Raw genomic sequence first — 24,252 nt, 5'->3', positions numbered from 1 at the left:
CAATTGCTCAAATTATCTTGTTATTCTGGTCTTATAATTACAGCTTTATTTGATGATAAGAATTGTAGTGGTGTATTGAGTTTCAAGAAATTGGACCAGGGCTCAGTAACAGACAATATGAGGAATTTCAGAAATTCTGAACATTGAAATTAAGTTTATCAACACATAAGACTAAGGTCCAGACTTACAGGAAGGTTGAATTAGGGAGATCTGACAACAGGTGCTGGAGTTTGGTAAAACGTTTCTAATTTCTTGAAAGATATAATTATGTGCCAAATGGGCTATCAGTCCAGAAGAAATCACACTCAAAAAGAGAATCAAACCAGTGTTTATTCAGCGGAGACAATACCAGATTTAGGCACTGAGAACCAGGCTACACAATTAATGAAAAGGCTGACATGACTAGCTTTATTCCTAGAATGCTCGTAGTGTCTAGGGCTGAGGAGGAGTCTACAGATTGTTATTAAATAATATCATGTGGAAAAGAAGAGACAAAATCCAGAAAGAACGTTGGGGTTTTATTACATGATTGTCAAATATGATTATCCTACAGAAAAAGTCCTTTGTAAGACAGAATATAAACAGATTTCTGGGATCTGTATATAGTATGCTCCTCAAATTTGTGTCAAAATTTGTCCTTTTCTATCTCCGTTTTATCCATCCCTAAATCCCACAATTCATTCAGAAGACAGAGACAGAATCACTGAATAAAACAATATCAGCAAGCTGGTCATAAATGCGTTTTAACCCAGAAAGCATTTGAAATGTTTAGCGTACCTATGTACATAACTATTAAAATAGTGTTTCTGATCAAAACATTTGCTTTCAGATATGTACAGATTTAGTAAACGTGCTTTAGGCTTCTTGAGAAACTGCAAAATTTATAGGTAACTAAATATTAAGCAGTGCACTAGAAAGTTATTTGCATTAATATACTGAAGCATAAATATTTCTCTAGTTAAACATTCATAAGAAAGTGTTGATAAAGCCTCAACTGACTTACTTCTATATATTTTCTTAAAACCTACACTTTATTTGCTCAACTAAACTTTAACTATAAGATTCTACACAGAAGTGAAGAAATAGGTCTTATTCAGAAATTGTGAAGGGCAAGTGTTTATAATCATTAGATTTTGTTGAACAGAAATAACTGTTATAGGAAAAGGAGGGACTTCCCTGGCCGTCTAGTGGTCGGGGAACTAGGATCCTGCATGCTGTGCAGCGTGGCCACACACACACACACACAAAAAAAAAAAAAAGGGAAAAGGAAACTAAATGTGCCCCTTTTAATTCATTCACTTTAGAAAACATAAAACATATGTACTGAAGTGTGTAAATTAGTTACATTACACATCAACGTAAGGATGATCTGTGAAATTATGGAATTGATTAGAATAATATTAATTCCATGTGTAAGCATAAGAGTTTTACTTAAAAAGACATATTTTAAAAAGATCATATAATTCACCAAAGTAACATATCGGTGTATTTTTCTTTATTTCATATAAAAAATATTTTCCAGAACAGAAATAATAGGTTTAATATTATTTTCATATGGAACATTTTACTAATCTTTCATCAAACCTCAATATATGTTTATACAATATATAAAACCTTCCACTAATTTTAGTAAATTTAAATTTCAAAATAAATATAAAAATCAACCAGGTAGGGCTGGTGGTGCACCCTGGTGGTGCAGTGGTTAAGAATCCACCTGCCAATGCAGGGAACAGAAGTTCAAGCCCTGGTCTGTAGGAAGATCCCACATGCCGTGGAGCAGCTAAGTCCGTGCACCACAACTACTGAGCCCATGTGCCACACCTACTGAAGCCCGTGCACCTAGAGCTCGTGCTCTGCAACAAGAGAAGCCACCACAATAAGAAGCCCGCACACCGCAATGAAGAGTAACCCCCGCTCGCCGCAACTAGAGAAAGCCCGCGTGCAGCAACGAAGACCCAACACAGCCAAAAATAAAAATTAATTAATTAATTAATTTTAAAAAATCAACCAGGTAAAGTATAAAATGGGGCTAATTATCTAAATAACACTTATCCATTTCCAACCAATTCTCTTTCACGTGTCTTATTATCTTCTGAAGTGTGTTCTGTAATTTCCATTGAATCATCCTCCTTAGATTTTTTTAGGTTAGACACTGCCTGAATTACACAAACAAATGAAACTATGATTTTATTTCTATTATTTACTCAGTAATTTTAAAAAAGAAACTTCCTGAAAAATTTTGAAGGAATAATTTCAAATTTTTTATAATTTTTATTGGGGTATGGTTGATTTACAATGTTGTGTTAGTTTCAGTTGTACAGCAAAGTGAATCAGTTCTACATATACATATATCCACTCTTTTTATATTCTTTTCCTATGTACGTCATTACAGATAATTCAGTAGTGCTATACAGTACTACTGTGCTATACAGTAGGTCCTTATTAGTTATCTGTTTTATGTATAGCCGTGTGTATATATCAATCCCAACCTCCAAATTTATTCCCTGCTTTTCCTCCCTGGTAACCATAAGTTTGTTTTCTACATCTGTGACTTGAGCTGGAAGACGGAGTGGTGGAAATCACTGCCACAAAACAGAATAAAGAAATAAGAATGAAAAGAAATGACTACAGTCTCAGAGACATCTGCGACAACATTAAACACACCAACATTCACATTATAGGGGTCCCAGAAAAAGAAGAGAAAGGGAAAGGGCCTGAGAAAATATCTGAAGAGATTATAGCTGTAAACATCCCTAAAATGGAGAAGGAAACAGTCATCCAAGTCCAGGAAGCACAGAGAGTCCCATACAGGATAAACCCAAGGAGGAACATGCTGAGACACATATTAATCAAACTGACAGAAATTAAATACAAAGAAAAAACATTAAAAGCAACAAGGGAAAATCAACAAATAACATACAAGGGAATCTCCATAAGGTTATCGTTTTTTTAAAACTGAAAATAATAACAACATACACAAACAGGACAATTACAAATGTTCATCTAACAATCTTATAAACATCTTTATTTTAAAAATGAAAGAACAGTGCCATACTGTTATGAAAATTGAGTGTAAGGCATCCAAGGACATGATGTTTAAAATAATAACTGCCAACCTAACTACCATCTATGGTGAAGAAAATAATCAAAATTCAATAGTTAGCATATTAAAAAATAAATATTTAAATTTATGGATAGGATTATTAAATACATATTTAATTATAAATAATATCAACTAACTGATATTATCCATTAGTTGAATATAAACTAATCAAAAACAATATGGAGAAATGACCAATAGGGAGAGGTTTGCACATATAATCAGGAATTAAAATATTTTTATATTAAAGATATTAATTAGTGTGCATAGCTACCACACTTTAATATGATTTACATATAGTCATTTGAATCAATCATTTACCAGCAAGATTTTTACCAAATTCTGAGCCTGGATACATCTCTATCCTTTTGAAATCAGGGCAATGCTTAGGGGACCTTATTAAAGAGAATAAAATTGCAAAAATAATTAGCATGCCTGTGTTCATTTTATAAACCCAAATGCCTGGAAGTGTCCTTTAGCTAGAGGCTCCAAAACTTTAAATGCAAAGTAAAATATGTCTAGGTGCAGAGGAAGGATTTTGTAGTAAGTGTGGATTGAGGAAAGGACAAAACTGATAGCTGTTGAAAAGAAATAGGAGAAACTCAATAAAACATTTTATGCAGAAATGAGATGAGCTGCTCATGAAATGTGATTACTCTTGACATTCATATCCTTCTTGTCCTGCCTCAGCATGGTTTAAAATATACAGTAAGCTACACACATGTCAGAGCTTTCCTGGACTGTTCTACAGCATGGTCCTAAGCCTATTTTTCCAGCAGTACCCCAAGTATTACCATACTTCAATGACCAAGACCAATACTGACCATGACAATTAACAAGTAAGATGTGATGCACCATTACCACTGTTACCGACAGGGAATTAATAACACTAGTGCCACTGAAAAGGGTTGAGGAGTTTCTCCTTATACTGAACCAATGCCAAGGGTTAGGTAAGGACAACACAAATGAACTCACTATGGAATGGAAAGTACTTACAAAGGCTACTTAAGCTCTCTAAGTGTCATTCATGTTGTGTATATTTTTACAGTGTCTGTTTCTTTTCTCTCAGTCATTTCCCTGCCTTTAAGAAGACTTGTTTTATTTTCATTATCTGTATGGAATATTTCTTTGTTATCTTTCATCCCAGACTACCTCTGTTTTCAATTTGGAAACTCGGTTTGTGATGTTTTCCTTCTTCATAAGAGAAATTTAATATCAAACATGAGCTATTGTACATCAACTTAAATTTCAGACTGATTAGTTTAGTTGGGCAGTTGACCTGACATATCTTGCAATGACGTGTTATGATATATTTAATTAAGTTAATGATATTAAGAGAAAGAGATATCTGTCAATTAATTTTTTTAAAGCTAAGGAAGGCAAAGAAGAAGATGCTAGTATTGTCATGGAAACTAGTAAAGTATAGCAAGGGAAGTGTTTCAAATTCTGTGAAACCAAAACTAAAATATACCATAATTAGGGGGAATAATCAAACTACTTTTAGGAATAAAGCACAAAAACTGTTGATTGGAAAAAAGTAAAATTTAAGGGGTAAAAATACAGGGAACCCAAACTATTGGATATGAGGCTAAAAAATAAGTTGAACACAAACTATTAATGAAATTTTGATCTATAGAAAAGTCCAATTTATAATGAAAAAGGAAATATGTATAGATTGCCAAGAATAAAATATTTTGAAAATTAAATGATTCCACATCTTTGAGTATTACATACTGTAATAACATTACCATATGAGGATGCAATTAACTTCACTTGACATCAGTGGCAAAGCTTTTTAAGGAATCTGAGGCATGGGAATTGAAATTGAAATTTTAAACATAACCCTAAATAAATTGGGTAGATTGTATTAGTGACATTTAGAAAATAATGTTATTTGTCTAAATATTTCCATTCATTTTGAAAAATATTACAAGTGTATGGACAAATTATCTAAATTACTATCTAAAATACAATATAGAAAAATTATAAAATTCTTTTTATTTGTTTGTTTTCCTCCTTGATTCAAGGTAATGTTCCCAGGAAACCTTAAAATCTACTTATCTAGATATTTTAAACCATCTTCTTACATTGTTTTACATATTTAACATTCCATTTTTATACAATGCAATAATTTAATTATCTTGCTATGTAACATACACTTCAAATATTTCCTTTAGTCTATGCAGAAAACTATAGAGTTGGAATAAATAGGATAGACTACTATGCTGTTCCAAAGAATTCAAAATGAGATGTTTTGAATAATCTGTTTACTTTCCACACTAAAGCCATAAGAATAGTCCTAAAGAAAAGCTACAGCCACAAAACAAAGATAAATCAAAAACAAGAACCTAAAGTGTTCAATTCCCTCATCCATTTTACATTCATTTTGATTGTGTAAAATTTAAATTCGATTTGTAAGAGCTAAACTTTGATCAATTAAGGGAAATTTTTCAACCAAATTATTTAAAAAGTACTTATTCAGACAGTCAGTATCTAATAATGGTTTGTGGGCTTGCTGGCTAATCCTCCCTGTTATCCATACTTTCTAAGCCACGATGAAAGCAAATCTCTTCTCTCTCTCTCCCTCTCCCCCCAACCTCCCTCTCTCTTTTCTTGCTAGAAAGGCACTATAAAGATCATATATGCTACCTAATTTAGTGTTCATTTAGAGAAATTAAAGATCCAAGATGTTAAGTAGCCTCCCCAAAAGTCATACAACTCACTCTTGGATGAATTACATCTAGAACTCAGGGATCTAGACTCCTCTCTGGTGCCAAGTTGCCCTTAATTCCTAAGTATACAGCAATTTCCCAGTAATTTTTAAGTTATGAGCAGATGTCAAATGAGCAATGAACTCTGAAAGCTGTATAAACGTGAATAAAGTTTAGAGTGATAATCAAACAAAACTTACAACAAAGTGTATTTAGCACATGCTTAATGGATACACAATCCATATCCTGACACAAGGTAATTGGGTATAAATAGTAAGCAAAGATCATAAATGAGCACAATTAGTCTTTTAAATGTACAACTGTATTTTATCTCTTTAATTTTTTTATGCCCTAGGTCATTAGTTATCCCTGATTCTAGTTTACCATTAGCTGTGTTTGGTCAAACTCTGCCTGGAAAATTTCATGAAGCACAAAGGCACACACCTTCACAATAGCACTTTGAAGGTGTCCTATAGATAAGTGAATAAAGCAGTCTATTCAAAAGCACCCTGGGGGTGGGAAAGGCCTCTGGAAATCCAGGATTGTAAACTAAGTCTTATGAGGGAATTAGAACAGTTTCCAACAGTAAAATATTTTCATCAAAAAAGTAGTACAAAAAGTTCCAAACTTGAAAAGTTGCTTGTTGCTTCAAGTAACAGAGTTATACCAACTGGGACTACTGAGCTCAAGGTTAAAGTAAAAGTACAATGATAAGCAGGGCAGGAACAAGGAATTGAACTTGAAAAATGCTGGAGCACAAAGAGGCAGCTATGGGAGAGGGAGGTTGAACCAGTGTGAATCACACTTGCCTGACTCTCTGGGTCTTTAGGGGTTGGAGATCAGTGCCGAAATGCATGCTCTGCCTGTCTCACTCTTTGATAGCCTTAAGGTTAAAACTTCAGGAAAACAGCAGTGGACAAGTTAGAGGAAGACCACTGTCTAAAACTTGCTTCCCATTACTCTTGCTAATTTTTACATGAGGCAAGGCAATGTTACTATATTAGAAGAAACATCATTTCCTGCAGTTTGTTTACTGCCACTGAACTAACTTGCCTGCTTTTCAGCAAGTGTCCCTGGTTTAAGGAAAAATTCATCTTAAATAAACAGGGAGCAGCAAAATAAACTATCATAGTACAATTGATGCATAACCCTTAGGGCTTTCATTGAGAGGAAAGATTATTTTAGGAGATTTTGACTTTGATAATCAGAAATGTCAGAAAAAGGTGAAGAAATATATTGAAGATTAAAGATGAGCGTTTTAGCAAGATTATTTTAATTTATCAGACTCTTTATGACAATGATTTTGTAATTGTACCCAATAAATGAGTTATAAAATCATTTTAAGGATACACAAACAGCATTTAAATAATAACTAGAAGAGAACAAAAATATAATAGAAACTATAATAGTGCATGATTTATAGTAAGCATAAGTATCATTTGATGAAATTTTTGTCTGTTTTGTTTTGTGTGTGTGTGTGTGTATGTGTGTGTGTGTGTGTGTGTGTGTGTGTTCTGGCTATCTATGCTACCGATGTGTTTATTATTTGAGTCAAAGAAAACCCAGCAAAACTCTACCCCCCTCAAAAACAAAACAAAAAACAAAACATTGAAAATCACTACCCCTTCTCCAAGGTGCAAACTGAAAAGGACTAATGCCCTTGACTGTACAAATAATCCTATAGGAGGTAAAGTCACAGTAACACACCAAATCTTTACTTCTCAAAACCACCTTATTTTCCCTATGTAAAAGTCCTCCTCTCTGAACCTAATTTTATTTTCTCTCACATACACAAACATCACATACAGAGTCACAGCTCACACAAAGAATATCCTACAGAATATTACACTGACAAATGTTAATTAGCTTAAAATTTTTAACAGTTTGCTTTCTTTTTTTCTCAAAATTATTTAAAATTGGTACATCTTTTTTTCACAGTTTTTCAGAAGGAACCTGTAAAATGATACAAACTGCCTTCCGCTCACTTTTTCTATTTTGAATTACTACAGCTACATCAAACTCACACACACTTATACACATACCAACCACAGAAACAACAGGAAATCTTCAGAAAATCATTATTATCAACAGGCTCCAGACCATCCCCCTACCTATTTTCTATTCATAGATAAATGGGCAAAATAACAACATTCCATCTGGTTTATCCCACTGGGTTTCAAATATGCCATCTGGCCCATTCTCCATAATTATATTCATCTCTTCCAACTACCTAACAAGAATGCAAAAGAAATCCTGAATGTATCTGATTCCATGAGAAGTATTTATTGAACAGTTATTCATTAAGGTTATGTTTTTATGCAATCTTTTTTTCCTGGCTCAGTGTTATTTTAGGATGTACTCACCTCTGCATCAATTTATTTCATAAAATGAGAGTTACCACTCTTTAACACACATCACATGGAAGACTGGGCTGGCTCCCATCTCTGTGTGATAAACGTATGACCAGTACTATGGCCATTGGAGATTGTAAAGTCCTATGTGAGTTTGAGGAGAAAGAAATGGTACAAATATCCACACATATGCAGCTATAAGTCTGTATTTTACAATACAAAATTATCCTATAATAACATTCAAAACTAGAATTTTTCTAAGATTTCAATATAAAATTTCCAATATGCAATGAACTGTGGCTTTTACAAAGTATAAGCTATTTAGTTTTGTTACTGTTTGGGTTTTTTAAATTCTTTTACTGTTCCAGCTTAATGAGGAAAAGCAATGGTGAAATTTAATAAGCCTTTTGCTGGAAGAGTTTTCTATCTAAATTACTTATGGAGCAGCAAATATGCTATGCGAGGGAAGTGTACAATGTTAAAAGTCAGAGAGTGTAGCTCTGAGAGGCTTAAGTGACTGTGTGACTCAAGATTGATGCAAGTAGTAATATTAAGGGTCAGGTGCATGTAGCAAAGGGGGCAGTATGTTTGTTTTCTTTCTAGGTACTTCAGTACATTAACTTTTCTGAATGACATAAGAACAATAGACTAAATGTAGATATCAGATTACTCAACCATTTCATGCCATGAGCTAAGGATTCACTTATTTAATTATTTATTTTATGGCGGCAAAATATACATAAAATGAAATTTACCATTTTAACTATTTTTAAGTGTACAGTTCCATGGCATTAAGTATGTTCACATTGTTGATCCACCTTCACCACCATCCATCTCCACAAAGTCACAAACAGAAACTCTGTACTCATTAAACAATAATTTCACACTCCCTCCCAGGTCCTGGCAACCACCAATCTACTTTCTGTCTCCATGAATCTGAGTGCTCTAGATACCTTGTATACAAGTATAAGCGTACAGTATTTGTCCTTTTGCTACTGGCTTATTTCATGTAGTATATTGTCTTTGAGGTCTACCAATGTCGTAGCATGTATCAGAATTTCCTTCCTTTTTAAGGATGAATACTGTTCTATTGGGTTGCTTCCACATTTTGGCTGTTGGCTGTAAATAATGATCCTATGAATGTGGAGGTGCAAATATCTGTTTAAGTCCCTGCTTTCAATTGTTTGAGGTATATATAATATCCAGAAGTGGAATTGCTAGATCGTATGGTAATTCTATTCCTAACTGAATTAAATAACAGTGAGAAGTCTGACTCCCAGCATATACATTTATTAACTTATTTATTCAATTCTAATATCCACATATAGTGGTTTCAGAACAGTTGACCAGTGCCTTCATGGGAAACAAATTTATCAATAGAGTACAGTGCATCTATAAAGTTCCTCTTGCCTTTAATCTTGTACACTCTGCTCATTTCCAAAGATGCTGAGGTTAACATCTTTATGTTCCTTCAGGGAAGTTGTACACATCTGCAATAGACTTAGGTAGATCCATTTATTACATTCTGGATTTTGTCCTGGGGTCCGCAGTCTTTGAAATAATTTTGTTTTAATTTGTATACTTTAAGGTTTCACTTTTGTACTGCAAAGTTCTATATATTTGGACAAATGCATAATGTTATGTATCCAACATTACCATATTGTACAGAATGGATTCTCTGCCCTAAAATATCCCTATACTTTATCTCCTCAACATCCTCCTCTCTCCCTGAGCTACTGGCAACCAATCATCTGTGTACCATTTCTATAGTTTTGCCTTTTTTAGAATGCCACATGAGTAGTATATACTGTACGTAGGCTGTTCAGATTGGTAGACTAGTTTGTTTCACTTAGCAATATGCATTTAAGATTAATCTATGTCTTGGCATGGTTTGATAGTTCATCCATTTTTATCATTAAATAAAATGATACAGTTTGTTTTTCTATTTACCTGTTCACGGGCATCTTGGTTGCTTTCAGTTTGGGGCAATTATGAATAAAGCTTCCATAACATTTGCATGAATGTTTTCATGTGAACATACGTTTTCCAGTCATTTGGGTACAAATCTATGAACACAATAGCAGGATCATATGGTAAAACTATGTTTAGCTTTGTAAGAAACTGCCAGACAGTCTTCCAGTGTGGCTGTACCATTTTATATTCCCACAACAATGAATGAGAGTTCCAGTTGAGGTTTGGTTTTTAACCAGCCATTTTGCAAAAGGATAACTGGATGAACTAACAAAACTCTATCACTCATTTAAAGAATCTGTTAAATATCCTCAGTGATTTCTTGTATGACACGAAGGTTAGTAATGCTGAAGTAACAAAGGCGAGAGTTTCACAGTCAAGGCAACCTTGTTAACTCACAATATTGCTTTCCACTAAAATTTAGGGCTAATCTCTCTTGACTTTCACTACTTCTCTGTATTTCACTGACTTCCTAGTACCTTCCGCATGGACTTTTCTGAAATAACTTTCATACCACAGTAGCACTGATTCTCCAAGCAGTCAAAAATCCATATGTAACTTACAGTCAGCCTTCTGTATAAGCAGTTCCCCTGTATCTATGCTTCTGCATCCGCGGGTTCAACCAACTTAGAGGATGTTGTAGTACTGTAGTATTTACTATAGAAAAAATCCACATATAAGTGGGCCCGCTCAGTTCAAACCCATGTTGTTGAAAGATCAACTGTATTTTAGTAACAAATCTAACTCTACACCGTTAATTCTTGCTAAATGCTTTATCCTCCTACTTAGCAGAGTAGATTGAAGAAATATAATGGTTATTTTATAAAGAAATATATATGTGTGTGTGTGTGTGTGTGTGTGTATATGTGTATATATATATATATATATATATATATATATATATATATATATATATATATATATAATGTATTAAGTAACGCCACCAGTCTAGGCTGCATCTAATAGAAACACTTGGGATTCTTCTTCTCATGCATGTTTCTTCACAACCAGAGAGAAGCTGGCCACCAATATACCCATAAACTGAATGACACTTACCACCTCTCTATTTACTAACTGACTAAGGCACTGTCCATACTGTACCTACACATACATTCACAAACTTACACTCTCTCTCATTATTTCCTTGAAGTCATTCTTGGTGTTTCTGAGTAATTTGGGATTGGCACAAAGGAATTAAGAACAATCATGATTCTTCTGTTTCTCCTCCATTCCTAAGGGAGTCTTGAGAAGCCAGGATAGGGATGAAAAAGGAGCCTAGATCTCCTATCCCCCAACTTCCTTACCCTTCCCCTCCACTCTCTGAGAGCCATGCCTCTACAATATTTTCAAATAATTTTCCTTCCTTCCCTGTACTCCCATTCCTGGCAAAGCTATCTCCAGAATTTAAAGTCTCTACCAAAAATTGTGAGCTAGTTATAACTGACTTGGGGTTAATACATTTGTAAAAAATAGTACTCATTTATCTCTTATCTAATGAAATTTATTGAGCCCTTAAGATGTGCCAGAAAGAAAATGGTAGCACATTTTACCTCAAAATACCTTCAATATCATCATCATCATCATCATTATCATCATTATCATCACGCCACAAACATTTATTAAAATACAACTATTGTAGGAATTAGAATACAATGCTAAGAAAAGCACCTCTGGTCCCACACTTGCAGTCTGGTGGAATAATAGTAAAGATTTACACAGTAGATTACAATTTTAAAATACATTCAGTTATACCATGTATTTAGCTTTCATTTGACTTCCTATCTCATAATTTAAAAGTTTTCTGGTTTTGTTAATTTAGCTGCTTGAACAATAATATCTATCATTTAACCAGGTGTGAACATAGATGTACCACTTTCAGGGAGGGAATGGATAGGGAGGTTATTTCAGTTTTAAGCATGCTACATTTGCTATGGCGCATTTAGTTATAAATATCCAGTGTGTAGACAGTTGACCTTAGTAGACTGGAACTCAAGAATGAGAAGTGGGCTAAAGATTGGGGATTCACGAGACATACTATTGGCAGATGAGGCCATGGATGAAACCACCCAGGAAGAAAGGTAAATGCGATGAGAACAGGAGAAAGGATTCTAAGGTCTTACATCTAAGGTTAGGTTAGTCAGAGAAGCTTGCCTGGGAGACTTATAGGGCCAGTGGAAGATGCGTGAGAAACTAGGAGATTCTGCATAGTAAGAGAGCTTCCAAAAAGAGAGCGTAGTCAAACATGATTAAGATACAAGACTGAATTTTTCAAAGCAGCTTCTACAAATAGGATATGAATGATGATGAAACCTGCATTTGACAAGTAGGTTTAGGGAGCTGGAATGGATATTTGTGTTTCAAGAGTGAATGTGGTTAAGGAAGTGAAGACAGCCAGGTTAGATGGAGACTGTATGATTAACGGTGTTAAGAGCTTTTTTGTTATTGTTTTATTTTTTTTATTCACACTTCTAAAATCAAATCTTCTCTGTGTTCTCTTGTTTTATCTAATCTCCTCCCCTCCCCTCCTTTCTCCTTCCCCTTATACCAACTCCCCCCACACCCCCAGTCTCTCTCAACCTCTCTCAAATTCTGTCTTTGGTGCCCTGAGACTACTCACTTACTTTTTCTGACACTGGAATAAGAAGTTGGCTGAGAGGAAAAAAGGTTGAAATCATATAATCCCTTATAAAAGTTAGATTTTACTTCTGTAGTGTTGGCTTCAACATGCAGAGGGTGTTAAAGGGCGTTTGCTTTGTCTTGCTGAGCCTCCAACTGTCAGCTGACACTGCAGTTTGGTAAATGTCACTGCTCTCTGGGGTCTTGAATGCCAGGATGCAGATGGTCCATTGGACTCTCTCTGAAGCGATTAAAGAAAGAAAAATCTGATTCTTCATGGGGCATTTTTCTAAAGACATTGACCAAATGGAAAATTCTTCACCAAAGTATTTATAGCATAAACTTCCCGGTGCTAAATTTTGACATATTGGACCAACTTAGGGAAAATTTTACTTTTATTTTTACCCTAGGGAAACACCATTCCAAAACTCTTTCCTCTTTATTTACAACACTACTTGGAATGTATTCTGGAACATGAGTAAAGTGACTATTTCACCCTTCTCTGCATATTTGTTGTAGCTGCCTGAATCTCTCCTTGCTTAATGATTTCTCCATAATATGAAACTAAACTCACACAACAGTGCCTAACACAGAAGATGCACTCATTAAGTATTAGGTACTTTTGGTGAGAGGCAGAGCTACTCTTTTACTTGCAACTGAAAATGCCCTGTGATTACATTTTAATCTCCCTTTGCATTTAGTATAAGACACATAACCTTGATTTCTTACATCAGAAACACCCTCTGTCGTTTCTGAATTGAAATATACAGAGAGAAGAATGTTAAAGAAATAGGAACAGCAGAGAATGAATTCTGATGGTCCATGGTGGCTGTGGAGCAGACACATGCTGATTTCTGGGTCGACAGTAGCCATGTTTCCAGGAGAAACCTGTAACCATGGAAGCCTCTTCTTGTAGTATGCAGTGCTAGAGGCTTGTTCCCATTCTGTGGCATGACTTTGGTTAAGGTCCTGACTTCAGCCCAGCATCCTTTTTCTCACTCTTTTTCTGTACCTGCTTCTCAAGACTCCTGATATTCTGTGATCTACTCATTCTATTTTTTAAAAAAATATTTTTTGCATAAATAATAATCAGAGTCAGATTCTGTTGCCTACAGCTAAGAACCATGATAGATACAATTGCCATATACATCAAAACTCAGAAGCAGCCACCAAGGATCTTAAATTTAACTCTGACTATATATTATTAATGCCTCAAAAATCTCAAGTATGGCAAATCTATGTGAAAATATTTATTTTTCAGATCTGGTAATGAAGTGGGATATTAAGGGTTCGTTACTGAAGGCATGAATTTGGTGAGTAAGGTCATGGCAGGTCAGATTTTGATTGCTGCCTATGGAGACTATTTTCCTAATTAGACCTATAAAAGCCTAAGCTCCACAAACTATTTTTCTGACTGATTTCTAGCAATTTTCCTTCAAAAAACAGAATCGATTTTTTAAAATCTACTCAATAATGTCCCAAATAATGATTTCTGTCACCAAACTCTTCAAGACCTTTTTGTATGGTGACCTTCTGACTCACCAGTTTAGTGGCTTTTGTGACTCTGATTCCTCTTGATGTATCATGGTTCCACCTCAGCCCCTTTGCCCTCAAAGTAGAACTTTTCTAGCTAATTGGGTGCTCCCCTGAAAATGTCTGCCAGTTTCCTCTTGTTTAGGCCACACATCTGAGCTTCTTCATAATTCTTTAAGAGGAAAGGTTTTGTTTCAGGGTTTGGCTCAAAATAAATCTTTGTTTTGAGATGATCATATAGAACATATGTCTCAATATGCCAACATACACTCAGGATCAGAAGAATTTTCTCTTGATGGATTTATAATATGGGATAAAATATGAAAGTGTTCTGGAATCCTGTAATTTCAAAGTTTGTCTTGATACTTTGCTAATATCTTTGAATACATAAAGTGCATATACCTCTGCATGGTGGACAGAAAGTTCCTCTGCACTTTATATGCAGATGGAATGTACTTATTTCCTTGAACTGCAAGTCATCTTAGCAGATAAATGACCCAGATATATGCTTGTTACCATAGAGAGTAATTATTTGAGCTAGGTTAATAGATAAACAGATTCTTCAGATAATTGACTTGTTTAATAACATGTAGATACATTTGAAAAATGTATCTTTTAGTGTCCAGCTGAAATAACAAAGGATATCACACTGTACCAATGTTGTTTAATTGACAAGATGGACATTGAATAAAATCCAGTATTATTTGGATAAAACCAATATAGGTATGACATATTGCCTAGAAGTTTGACCCTTAGAGTTGGCATGTAATCAAGCTTATTTTTCTTTTCAGGAAAATCTTGTCCTATTCATGGATGGTCTTTCCACTTGAGTCTTAGCAACTTTCATAAGGGAAAGTGAAGTCCATATTTAGCTTAGCTGATTTTTGAATTATATGCCTCCATTCTTTTCCAGTATAACACAGATCTGCTTTCATATAGTGTCAAAGAGCATAAATTCAATTCACTGCTATTTCGTACTTATCAAAACTGGGCTGAAATGGATAACATCTGTGGAATATTGAATGAATGATATTTAACACTCTGCTCATTTATCAATCAATTTACATTAGTGATTTCAGAAAAATTAAGCTCTGGAATACTCTGTTCTAACAAGGCCTTGAGCAAACAGTCACTGTGTAATAGAGATGAAGGTGGGATTGTCTTATTTGGAGTGTAAGTAGACAGCCTTCATCCCAGCCACCAAGAACATGGATTTCCCTAGATCTAGAGAGCAGTGTTTGGGAAACCTCACTCTGACTCTGTTAATCTGGTTTGATGTATTAAGACATTCCCCCAAAGGATGTGCACCAAGGCCATGCTGTTCAAATCCCCACCACAGGATTTACCTCATTGAATTGAATGTGTTGTTAGGCCATGGATGTGACATAGGCCATGGATGGTGTAAGAAAGAAACGGTCCTTTGAAACTCATCATAGCATCTATTACAATTACGATGTTGACATATTTGCCATGATATCAACTCCTCTTTACTCACAGGAAAACTTTATTTCACATATCACAGCTAGGAATAATTATACTCATGTGAAGTCAGTTTGTGTTCATCTTTGGAACACCAGGGCACAAGTAATGTGTTCCTAATATTCATTGGTTACTTATAAGCTGATGGACAAATTTGTGGCTAAAATCTAGCAAGTGTACAGTGACCTCTGGCCATATTTTGTGTGTTAGTCTTTGATTTTGTGTGCTCTGGTTGTGTTTTTGTATGTTTACTTGGGGGTTGGTTTTAGACTTTGAGTTTATCTTTAACCTGTTTTTTTTCTCAAGTGAAAAAAAAAAGAATCTGATTACAGTATTTGTATTTTTGAGTGCTGCCTGAAATTCATGTTTGAGGGTCTTTGTTTTTGAACAAACAGGATATAAATTTGTTAGAATAATTTTAAAATGTATTATCTCTTTTTCCTCATCCATAAGAAGTCTTGGGTGTGTACATTAATTACGGCACCTTCTGAAGCTTTCTTTCTCTCTTCTCAATACTTGTCTTCTGTAAATCGACTTAGTCCTAATCTGTCTTTTCACACACACTATAAATAAGGTACTAACAAGTTTTCAAATATTTGATGTGCTCATAAACAATTAATTGTGAACAATCCTTTTACTTCAAAAATAATTTAGGTAGAAACATTTGTCTTCTACTTTTAATTCAAATACCTCCTAGGTTCCCAGTTTGGTACAAAAACTATAAATGCAAAATGCTTCCAAAATCTTAACAACTGGACAGAGTAATTGGATAATAAAGGCAGCCACTAGTGCCCTTGTACTTCATTAGCAGAAAACTAAATAGAAGAGCTTTTAAGAAATGTTTTTAGAAACTAAGTGAATACACCAAAGAGAGTTATTTTATGCACAGAGATTTCAGACATGTAAATTGAGTTGAACTTTGTTTGCATCCATCAACCTGTCCTCAATGAGGTTAACCAGGAATTTTGTAAAGCTTTGTTACAGTAAATGATATATCTAAAATAATAATAGTCTCCAAATTATGGTCTATTAGAGGTAGCAACCTTAACATTGGGGAGAACAGAAATTTAACTTTATCGTTTCCAACCATACTTCAGGGTAATAGGGGTGTTTCAGTGACACCAATTGACTGACCAAATTAATAGTTAGTCCTCAGGTGTCCTTAAATAGTTAAATAATTTTATTAAGAAACACTCTTCTTACAGCATCTGGCTCAACATAACTACCTGACTTAAAATAAATATTTCCCAATGTTAAAAGATTATCTGCGTAATAGTCAGAGAGTCTAGCAGATCCCTAGGGATAATTAGACAGAATCACACTATGGAAACTGGGAGGCACATCAAGCATATAATTTCTAATATATTTTAAGCAGTGGCTCTCCACTTTTGCCCTGTAATTATTTCTCACACAATATGATCCATCCCAAGGCAGAATTTTTGTATATAAACATAACTTTCTGTGGGAACGACTAATGAAGGAGCAATGATCAGTGCTATCTAGCACAAGGACATGCATAAATCATAATCTCAAAATGCAAAAAACAGAATGAACTACTATATTAATCAACAGTTACAGTCCTCAATACATTGGTATCTTTCAAACTAATGACATAAAGTAGACTTTCATTCTAGCTAAAACTTTCTAACCCACAAAAGCAATATGAATATGTTTATTATTTCCAAATTTCCTAATATATTTTCTAATTAACTATAATTTGGGGCAACATATTAATAGCATTTCTATCAAAGCCAGTATTTTAATCAAACCAAATATTCCCCAACATGTTTTATACATTTATTTTTTTTATAAATTAATCTAATGTTTTTTATATAATAATTGTGTTCATCTCTAACTTACTTAAAATTCTGCCACAGGACAAAATCTGTAGACAGATTTTTACAAACTTGAGATCCAACATAATATTTGGAAACCAAGCAGACAATGATTGATAAAAAAGAAAATTAATATTTTTTTCTGTTCCACCTAGAGTCAAGACCAAGACAGGAAATTAAGCACCGTATTGCCTTCTAGGTTTTTTCTAGGTTTATTCACTGTGGAGTCAAAGAATCCTCTGTGTGTGTGTGTGTTGACAGTAAGGAGAGGTTTCTAACTTGACCTTTCATTCTTCCTTAGACCCAGGATTTTGTCACAGTTCCCGTATATGTGCACACCCTGCTAATGCCATATTATAAAGCCCTAGGGTTTGGCAGATGCCATCTAGGTAAATGTTATTCAATATCCCTTCATCCTTCGGAACTCTATTTGTCTCCTCCATTTGTTTTCCTAACTTTCCCTCCAGCTCATTCATTTAAAACAAAAGCAGGTCTTATATTCACGTATTATTTAATATATTTGGTGTTTTGAACTGGGAGAACTATTCTCTACATCTTGCTAATGTAATTCCAAAAACTTCCTTTTAATTATATTTTCTGAACTGCAGCAATTTTTATTATGCTTTAACCTGTTCCTTCTACGGAAGCCTGGATGAGGTGAAGTAGAAGTTACATCTACTTGTCCTTACTGGTTAGACATGTCCGGAGTTATTCTATTTCTCAAAGAAGAGGTTGAGCTAAAAAATGTAGGGGATTTTTAAAGTGGTCTTTTATTTTATTGCTGGGTCTAGCTCTTCCAATCAGAATGCAGAATAAACTCTAAGACTAATTACAGGCTTTGTCTGAATTGTGAAGATCTGGCCTAGATTTTGTTGGTGGGTATCCAACCACCAGATCTAGTAGCTAGTAGCTTTGTGAAGGGAAACAAGGAAACACAAAACAAACTCAAATGATTAGATTTTTTGTGAAGTTTATCCCAAAAGATGTGGCCACTTTGACAAAATAAAGACACGTGATGTGTAGTTCATTTGGATATTTACAGCACAATAATGGAAGACATTTCCATATATATTATTGAAATGTAATGAACTAGTCAGAGTCAGTGAGGGAATATCATTTTGGAAATATGGCATATATACACACACTTCAATAATATTTTTCAAGTTTGTCCAAAATAATTGCTATCTGCAGAGCAAAATAGTGGGCCAATTGAGGAATAGAAATATGAAAACAAACTCTCACTCTTCATGCCTTTTTGAAACTAATCTTATCACATGAAGCATGTTTTGCTAAGCCTCTCTATTTGATTTAATAATGAAAAAAAGAAGAGTAAATTATCCACTTCCATTTAATTGAATGATGAAATATTTGCAAAACTGTTGTTGGACCCAGTTGACATGAGGAAGAATTGTTTCCCTAAATATACTTGGCCTTCTCTCAGCCCTTTTAACCTCCCTGTCCCTAGATGAATATTGAATGGTTCTATCTATAAATTTAGAAAGAATAACCTGGGCAAGAATAACATGGGCAGGTTTCTCCTCGTCTTCTTGAAAGAGTTTCTAGACATCACAAGCTTGAGTTCACAATTCTGTTCCATTCCTTCTCTTCAATTTTATCTTGGCACTGCTTGTTAACTTTCTGAAACCTGATAGGGTAAATTCTAGGATTTATCTAACAAGCCAACTTGTCTCTCAAATCAATTTATGTTTTTCAATCTAACTTCTATCAGAAATAAAGATTATATTTTGGCTTCCATCTTTAACTTTTGTTTTATTACTTTAAAAACTGCTATTTATAAGAGGTCACCCCAGAGATCCCAATAAAACCATGTACATTTTCTATGGTTTCTTATTGAATTATATGTGCTCGATTGCTCCTTCTATATAAATTAAGACATAATTAATATCAAATCAATCTCTACCAGATTCATAGGAGATGTAAGTGTAAAAGCAATTAGAAGACCTACTTAAGAGAAAATTGTTGAAAAATGTGAAATCTGGTATGTTTTATCAAGCCATATAAATTGGTCACCAGGCTGATGCTGACTGAAAGTTTGTATTTTAAAGCATTTAAAATTTCATATATGCCAAAAAATATTCAGTTTCCCTCACAATTATTATATCACATCATTTCTGTAATGGTCTTTCTTTATTTAGAGATTACAAACCACAGGCTCAGACACAATCTTAGGGAGTACCTAATGCACTTGGCTTATTTTCCTGTAGAAACCAAAGACTGGAGAAATTGAATTATTTCTTCAAAATCACACAGCTAACCATAAACAGAGACACAATTCAATTCAGTTTTAGGAAAAAGATCAAACTCTTCAGATGTTTAAGTACTTACCCAAAGAGACATTTACTATTATTTAAATAATATGAAGGCTTACATTTGTTGAACAAGTCATATATGCTGAACACTGTTCTTAGCATTTTACATACATTGTCTCATTTCACACCACAAATTTACAGGATATACATATTATTATACTCATGTTCTAGATGATGAAAGTTAGACTTAGAAAGGTAACTTGCCCCCTCCTTGTATGGTGAGTAAATGCGGCAGCTGGGATGTGAAACCATGCCTGATAAATATGAAGTTAACACTTTACTCTGAAGCTAATCTGTCTCTTAAAGTATAAATGATTACCAATTTTCATCTTAGTTCTACATTTTTTCAATTTCCAACTTCTCCATCTTATCGTTATGGGTAAGCTTTCATTTAAGTTTGTGTTACAAACAAAATAATGCTAAAAGTAAACAATGTTCAAACACAGATACTCAGCAGTTTTCTTTTACTTGTAATATATAAATATGTTCCCAGAATCTCACACATAGAAAGGAGAACTTAATGTCAATAACCAAATTAAAATTTTAATTATCATAACTTTGCATCATGGCTTCTGTGCATTTTCACAAAATGCTTAACCTATTTTGGGAATCTGAAGACAAGTATACATTTATTTATCTATGATACAAACAAAAGTACACACAAAATATAATAATAATTAAAATAATAATAATTACTACTTAAGGTACTTGTTACTGCCTAGCATTTACTAAATATAAACTTGTAGTATAAAGTTTACTTTATACATTTAAGTACTAAGAGATAGATAATATTATTTATTCACCTCATACCCAGTTTACAGGTAAGAAAGCTGGGGGAAAGTAAGTAAACTTTAAGTTATCCAAGATTACCCAGGTATATCGTGGATTTAATTCTGAGTAGCCCAGCCACAGAGTCCATGATTCTAACCATTATTTGTTACTGCCTCAGTAAATAGTTTTGGGTCTTACTATACTTAAATTAAAACAATGGGATCTTTTGAACTGCCTAGTTCAACCAATTAAGCTCTATTGCTTAAAACTTATAGCAGCAAAAGACAAACCCAATGCAAAGTTCATTAGTTGTTAGACATTATTTATTATGTATAGATCACAGCTATAGAAAATACTATAAATACAGCATTGGACTTTTTTCTAGAGCAGCACTGTCCAATAGAACTTTCTGCAATGATGAAAAGTTTTGATATCTGAATTGTCCAATACAGTAGCCACTTGTGACTACTGAGCACTTAGAATGTGGCTAGTATGACTGGGGAACTGATTTTTTAAATTTTATTTAATTTTAATGAATTTAAATTTAAATAAAAGAGACCCATGTGGCTAGTAGCTACCATATTGAACAGTTCAGCACTAGAGAATGTCCTAAAATAATGGCTTTCAGTCCTTTATGACTGTGACTAGAATAAGAAATATATTTTACATCACAATGTCATATACCATAATTGTGTGATTGTTTCTGTATGCCTATAGCCAAAATGAAATTTTTACAAAATAACACTTACTAACCAACATTCAATCTGCTATTAGCTGTTCAATTCTATAGTTTAGTGAAAATTATGACTCACAAATTGATTTTATGGTATATGAACAGTTTGAAATCCATTTCACAACTCTTCAGCAAAGGATTTGTAGGTATAAAAGTGTCGTTTTCACTCTCATTTTCTAGAGAGCTGAAAGCCACTCTCAAGCGCCAACACAAGCTGCACTGAACATTTTACTCTTGTACACCTTTTACTGGGGCTAAAAGAAAATAAGAGTGCCTTGAGTCTTGAAAATAGAGAATCTCAGTGGTAGGTTTATTATCTGTTTTCAGTGGATCTGGTACTGATGGTTATAAAGTGTGTTCAGGAATGTTTGAAGATAGAGAACCTCCCCTTTTCAGGCCAAAAGTCTAAGAAGTGTGCTCAGGGATACGTGAATCTGCAAAGCACCACAGTGGATCTCAGGAGGAAGGCTAAGGAATTGATCAAAGCTATAAGGAAATCTAGGAAGGGAGACCAAGGCAAGGAACAAAAGCAGTCTTCCCTTTCCTGAGTACAAGAGTCTGCTTCATGTCTCAGAATCCACTTACACACACCCACCTTAGTGACTGAATAATCTCATCCTCAAAATAACAAAGGGACATATTAAAAATCTCAGTCACCGTTAGCATATGGCAAATCTAATGTTTATTGATGATGTCTGCTAATAAAAGTTCTTCCTTAAACAGTATATAAAAGTATTGACAAGTAGAATGTGTCAGGCTGTCTTGTGTTATCTCTTGTATCTGGATGAAGGCTATGGATCTTCCCTTTCAATCTATGAACTTGGTCTAGGCTTTTTAATAGTACTATTATAATAATTCAGCTTAATTGATTGCAAACAAAAATATACACAGTAAGTTATTGAAACAATTGTATAATCTTACCTTTGTGACAAGGAGTTTAAATTTTTGTTTTTCTTGTCCTTTGTGACAAGGAGTTTAAATTTTTTGTTTTTCCTGTTCCACTTATATGTGTTAAAATTAGGCTTACTATTAGATGTGTATGAAATCTTATCAGTGTGATCTGAAGTTGGAAAACTGAAAGTCAAACTAACTTTATAATAATTTTCAAAATCAGTGTTAATGTTTTTTTTTCTTTTTCCTTTTTGAATTGTTATTTAGGTTATCAAAACACTATCTCCTCTGTTTATTTATCTTCTCAACCCCACTGAAAATTTATCTATTTTTCTAAAGTCTTATCTTGAATTTGTTCTAAATGCATTGCCTGACCCTGCATTCCAATTTCTAAGCAGTTTGTGGGAAGTTTTTGTAAATTTATTTTACAGTATTCAATGTTAGAGATTAGCAAATTTATGTCAAGTGGGTGGATGTCTATACCAGAAAAATACAGATGAAAATGTGTTGTCTCATTCTCCATTAACCTCCATTCATTTTTTTTCACAAATATATTGTAGTTTTTTAAATATTCATGGGATTTTTCTCAGATTAAAATTTATCACAGGCTTATATAAAATAATTCAAAGAGAATATAGAAGAAAAAGAGGATAAAAATGAATTTGGGTGTTATTCTGTACATTTTCTCCCTGTTTTCAATTTTAGTATATGTGCTTTGAAGTAAGCATCACATAATGGTTTATAAAGTTTATGATCTTCAAACTTTCAAAGCCAAAGAACGTTTAATGTTAATTTTCTGAGGTGTCATGTGTTTGTAACAAATACACTAAAGATTACATTTTATTTGTTCGTTTATTGTGATGGTTTCTTAGAATGGTTTTCTTCTAAGAGGAGGAGAAAGTATAGGAATAATGATATTTGGTTGGATATTTTGCTCTCTTACAAAATCTATTTTTATTTCACTTATTGTGTACACTTCATGAAAATGTGCTCAAGTGATATAGAGTATTATATTTATGTGTGTATGTATATGTATAGGTATATGTGTGTGTTTATATATGTGTGTGTATCATCAATGTTAAAATAGGAAACTAGGGAATATAATCTTTCCAGCAAATAAAGATATGATTCTTTCTGTGTTCTGTAGAAACCCTGCCTAAAATTCCCAAAGATGCAAAAGACATGCCATTTTGCTAGGCTATACTTATTAAAAAGTAATTTTTTATATTGAGCCAAACTTTGTTTGGCTGTAACTTCCACAAGGTAATACTAATTATACTGTAAAAAAATAATAGCTGGTCTTCAAAGTGATATATTTTCAACTATAGGTTCCAATCATTAAAAGAGCTTTATTGATTTTCCTGTTAAGAGCATAATAAATTTTATGAATGACATATATTATACTATAAAGTATCTTTAATAAATAAAGTAACAATCATTCATAACCTTATAATCCAGAGAAAAAAAACTATTAATATTTTTATATAAGGTGTCAGCATTTTAGTGAATATATACATAGCCACATCTTAGATAAAATTTTTTTGAAACTACATAAAATTTTATGCCTACTTTGTTCCATTATGCAATGATATCTTATCATATATGTGTCTGTGTATATATATATAAAATCTAAGTTTTATTGGATGCAAGATATTCTATCACTGGAAGATAATATAATTATTTAATCAAATTTTTACTAATGGACGTACACATCATTTGCTGTATTTGCTTTTCTAAATAATGCTGAAATTAAAGTCATTTTTTGTATAAATTTATGTCTTTGAGGACATCATTCTATTTGTAGTATTTAAGAATTTTATAGTCTTTTCTTAAAATTAATTTCTATAAATTAATTTGCTGGGTCAAGTTACTTTGTATATTTTTAACAACATTGATACATATTACCCTTTATATAGTGTCTGGCTCCTGAG

The sequence above is a fragment of the Mesoplodon densirostris genome, chromosome 5 (genome assembly GCF_025265405.1).
Source record: "Mesoplodon densirostris isolate mMesDen1 chromosome 5, mMesDen1 primary haplotype, whole genome shotgun sequence".
Taxonomy (NCBI): Eukaryota; Metazoa; Chordata; class Mammalia; order Artiodactyla; family Ziphiidae; genus Mesoplodon; species Mesoplodon densirostris.
This window is presented reverse-complemented; position numbering follows the sequence as displayed.